This window comes from Convolutriloba macropyga, chromosome 12 (genome assembly GCF_964194025.1).
Source record: "Convolutriloba macropyga chromosome 12, txConMacr16.3, whole genome shotgun sequence".
Taxonomy (NCBI): domain Eukaryota; kingdom Metazoa; phylum Xenacoelomorpha; order Acoela; family Convolutidae; genus Convolutriloba; species Convolutriloba macropyga.
The window spans coordinates 48,615,242-48,621,604 of NC_134479.1; positions in this window are offsets into that span (position 1 = coordinate 48,615,242).

Genomic DNA, 6,363 nt, shown 5'->3' on the forward strand with positions numbered 1-6,363 from the left:
ATACAAACGCATACATACACACTCAAACACACACACAAACACACACACTCACGTACACAAAAACACACCCACACACACACAAACACACCCGATCACATACACAAACACACACACACACACACTCACACACACACACAAACACGCGAACTTATATACACGAACAAACATACACACACACACAAACACACACACACAAATACACATACACACACGCACACACAGACACACTCACACAAACACACACACAAATACACACACTCACGTACACAAAAACAAACCCACACACACACACAAACGCACCCGCTCCCATACACAAACACACACACACACACTCACACACACACAAACACGCAAGCTTATATACACGAACAAACATACACACACAAATACACATACACACACGCACACACACACACAATCACACACAAACACACACACAAATACACACACTCACGTACACAAAAACACACCCACACACACAGACACACACGCTCACATACGCAAACACACACACACACACACACACACACACACAAACACTTCCACTCACATACCCAAAAACCCACCCACACGCACATACACACAAACTCACAAACTCATATACACGAACAAACACACACACACACACACGCACGTACACAGGCACTCACACACACACACACACACACACACAAACACACATCCACTCACGTACACAAAAACAATCCCACACACAAACCCACAAACACACAAACTCATATACACGCACAACACACACACACACAAACAAACACACACACACACGCACACACACACACTCTCTCTCTCACACGCACACACGCTCTCTCACACACACACAAAAGCACACACACACTCACACAAACACACACACTCAAATGCACACAAACACACACCCCACACATACGCAAAAACACACAATTTCTTCTACACGCACAAACACACACATACACGCGCGGACACACTCACACAAACAAACACACACACACACACATCCAATCACATAAACAAAAACACACACCCACACACACACACACACACACACACACAAACACACAATCTCATATACAAGAACAAAGACACGCGCTTACACTCACGCATACACACCCACAAACAAACACACACACACACAAAAACACACAAACTCATATACACGCAGAAGCACATACACACAAACACACTCACGCACACACACACACAAACAATCTCTCACACACACTCACACTCACTCACGTACACAAAAACAATCTCACACACACACAAACACACAAACACATATACACGCACAAACACACACACACACAAACAAACACACACGCACACACGCACACATTCACACACACACACAAACGCACAAACTCTTTTACGCGCACAAACACACACACACACACGCACACACTCACGAACACAAATACACACACATCCAATCACATAAACAAAAACACACACCCACACACACACACACAAACACACAAACTCAAATACACGCACAAACACACACACACACACTCACGCACACACACACACTCACACAAACGCACACGCTCACTCACGTACACAAAAACAATCCCGCACACACACACACACACACAAACACACAATCACATATACACGCACAATCACACACACGCACACACACACAAACACACACGCACAAACGCACAGACTCTCTCTCTCTCACACACACACACACGCACAAACACACACACACGCGAACACTCACGCATATAAACACACACACACACACACACACACACATCCAATCACATAAAAAACACACACCCACCCACACACACAAACACACAAACTCATATACACGAACAAAGACACCCGCCAACACTCACGCACGCACACACACACAAACACACACATCAACACACACACACACAAGTACACAGAAACACACCCACACACACACACACAAACACACAAACTCATATACACGCACAAACACACTCAAACACACACACAAACGCACACACACACTCTCATACAATCACACTCACACACACAAACACACACACTCACATACACACAAACACACACCCACACACACACAAACAAACAAACTCATATACACACACAAACAAACACACACACAAACACACACACACACGCACTCCTGTACACAAAAACACACCCACCCACACATACAAAAAGCACAAACTCATATATACGCACAAACACACACACACACACACACACACACACACAAGTACTAATAGGGTGAGCGACCCTTCCTGGGGGGGTGACGACCCCATGTATTAAGATTGGTTATAGCGGCTTTGGACGCTTAGGGTCGTCTATAATGTATTAAGATTAGGGATAGAATCTAGGGGCGCCTACATGTATTAAGATAGGGTATAGGGTGCATGTATTAAGATTAGGAATAGAATCTCCATGTATTAAGATTGGGTATAGTCGCCATGTATTAAGATTGGATATAGCCGCCTTGTATTAAGATTGGGTATAGCCGCCATGTATTAAGATTAGCTATAGCCGCCGACATGTATCAAGATTAGTTATAGCCGCCGACATGTATTAAGATTAGTTATAGCCGCCGACATGTGTTAAGATTAGTTATAGCCGCCGACATGTATTAAGATTAGTTACAGCCGCCGACATGTATTAAAAGTAGTTATAGCCGCGGATATGTATTAAGATTATGTTTATTCGCCATGTATTAAGATCAGTTATAGCTGCAATATATTAAGATTTTTCATATCCGCTGACATGTATTAAGATTAGGTATGGGATCAGGGGTATTTTTCGAAAAATTGTTGAGATTTTTGTACAGTTTTACGCTGTTTTTTCAATAATTTCTAAATACTCTCTTCTGATTGGTTAAAAATGGAATGGAAAGTTATATATAACAGACACAGTATAAATTATGCACATCAAACTACAAAATCACTCGAACATTTACATTATATAGGTATATATTGTTATCAAAATAAGTGAAAACCGAGGTACATTTAGCCGAGCGGGTCAATAAAGCCGACAAAAAGGAAAAACTTGCGTAGCTAACTGAGTAAAAGGTACAATTGTTAAAAACTAATGTCGACTTTATTGGGCAACAGCTTAGTGTATACCCAGTAATCAAATTTACATATAATTACTAGTAAAATTTAGTACATGCACATCATGAACATTGTTCAAGTTTGTTTGCAATAATTTAAATAGATGAAAAGCAGCATAAATAGTGTAGAACCCACACAAGTTTTCCATTTTCTGGAGTGGTCTGTGTATCATTTTCTGATACTTTTTATTCAAAAATTTGTAATGTGTGACTGATCGTGCTAGAGAATCCGCATAGTAATAGTTCCTATTGAGGCGACCAATCATTATCCAATGTTCACCAACCTCAGTGCTTGGGGAAGTGTTGATGATTGCAAAAGTAACTTTGGGTAAATTTGGGACAAAATCGGCTGGAAAGGATCCAATATACCGGAATATAAGCTCTGGAATACGGAGGTGTTATCCATGACAAATAAGTTTTCTTTTCTTTATCTCACAAGCTCCATTTGTACAAGGATTCCTGACAGAGCAATCAAGTTGAAAACTTTCGTTCTGTTGAGAGAAGCAACAATCTTTGGATTTTGTGATTTTGTCAACCGTTTCATCCTGGGTGCTGGGATGAAACAAAACAATAATTATAAAAAGTCCAAGGAAAATTAGCAAAAGAATATAAATATATATATTTGAAGTTAGTCTACCCCAGTTCACATCCATTAGTTAATTAACAACTGATGTAGAGAACAACAGCTAGATAGAGAGGTTAAGCCTACAAATGTTCCAACAAAAAACATAAAATCGAAAAAATGATGAAAAATTATTAGACATTTTTAGCAACAGTCCCAAACTGATCAATTTTAACAGTGGACATCCTTTCTCCCAGAACAATGATTTCTGTCACGTTTCTTAGCGAACGATCAAAAAACATTTCCAATCGAATACTTTCACCGCTGAGTTCAGGATAATGAATATTTTCGCCAGCATCTTGAAGTGAAGTGAGATCGAATACTAGTATCCAGTGGTTCTGAAACTGATGAAGTGGTAACGCATGAATTTCCGCACGCACACACACACAAACACACACATCAACACACACACACAAGTACACAGAAACACACCCACACACACACACAAACACACAAACTCATATACACGCACAAACACACTCAAACACACACAAACGCACACACACACTCTCATACAATCACACTCACACACACAAACACACACACTCACATACACACAAACACACACCCACACACACACAAACAAACAAACTCATATACACACACAAACAAACACACACACAAACACACACACACACGCACTCCTGTACACAAAAACACACCCACCCACACATACAAAAAGCACAAACTCATATATACGCACAAACACACACACACACACACACACACACACACACAAGTACTAATAGGGTGAGCGACCCTTCCTGGGGGGGTGACGACCCCATGTATTAAGATTGGTTATAGCGGCTTTGGACGCTTAGGGTCGTCTATAATGTATTAAGATTAGGGATAGAATCTAGGGGCGCCTACATGTATTAGGATAGGGTATAGGGTGCATGTATTAAGATTAGGAATAGAATCTCCATGTATTAAGATTGGGTATAGTCGCCATGTATTAAGATTGGATATAGCCGCCTTGTATTAAGATTGGGTATAGCCGCCATGTATTAAGATTAGCTATAGCCGTCGACATGTATCAAGATTAGTTATAGCCGCCGACATGTATTAAGATTAGTTATAGCCGCCGACATGTGTTAAGATTAGTTATAGCCGCCGACATGTATTAAGATTAGTTATAGCCGCCGACATGTGTTAAGATTAGTTATAGCCGCCGACATGTATTAAGATTAGTTACAGCCGCCGTCATGTATTAAAAGTAGTTATAGCCGCGGATATGTATTAAGATTATGTTTATTCGCCATGTATTAAGATCAGTTATAGCTGCAATATATTAAGATTTTTCATATCCGCTGACATGTATTAAGATTAGGTATGGGATCAGGGGTATTTTTCGAAAAATTGTTGAGATTTTTGTACAGTTTTACGCTGTTTTTTCAATAATTTCTAAATACTCTCTTCTGATTGGTTAAAAATGGAATGGAAAGTTATATATAACAGACACAGTATAAATTATGCACATCAAACTACAAAATCGCTCGAACATTTACATTATATAGGTATAATTTGTTATCAAAATAAGTGAAAACCGAGGTACATTTAGTCGAGCGGGTCAATAAAGCCGACAAAAAGGAAAAACTTGCGTAGCTAACTGAGTAAAAGGTACAATTGTTAAAAACTAATGTCGACTTTATTGGGCAACAGCTTAGTGTATACCCAGTAATCAAATTTACATATAATTACTAGTAAAATTTAGTACATGCACATCATGAACATTGTTCAAGTTTGTTTGCAAAAATTTAAATAGATGAAAAGCAGCATAAATAGTGTAGAACCCACACAAGTTTTCCAATTTCTGGAGTGGTCTGTGTATCATTTTCTGATACTTTTTATTCAAAAATTTGTAATGTGTGACTGATCGTGCTAGAGAATCCGCATAGTAATAGTTCCTATTGAGGCGGCCAATCATTATCCAATGTTCACCAACCTCAGTGCTTGGGGAAGTGTTGATGATTGCAAAAGTAACTTTGGGTAAATTTGGGACAAAATCGGCTGGAAAGGATCCAATATACCGGAATATAAGCTCTGGAATACGGAGGTGTTATCCATGACAAATAAGTTTTCTTTTCTTTATCTCACAAGCTCCATTTGTACAAGGATTCCTGACAGAGCAATCAAGTTGAAAACTTTCGTTCTGTTGAGAGAAGCAACAATCTTTAGATTTTGTGATTTTGTCAACCGTTTCATCCTGGGTGCTGGGATGAAACAAAACAATAATTATAAAAAGTCCAAGGAAAATTAGCAAAGGAATATAAATATATATATTTGAAGTTAGTCTACCCCAGTTCACATCCATTAGTTAATTAACAACTGATGTAGAGAACAACAGCTAGATAGAGAGGTTAAGCCTACAAATGTTCCAACAAAAAACATAAAATCGAAAAAATGATGAAAAATTATTAGACATTTTTAGCAACAGTCCCAAACTGATCAATTTTAACAGTGGACATCCTTTCTCCCAGAACAATGATTTCTGTCACGTTTCTTAGCGAACGATCAAAAAACATTTCCAATCGAATACTTTCACCGCTGAGTTCAGGATAATGAATATTTTCGCCAGCATCTTGAAGTGAAGTGAGATCGAATACTAGTATCTAGTGGTTCTGAAACTGATGAAGTGGTAACGCATGAATTTCCTCGTTAAAAT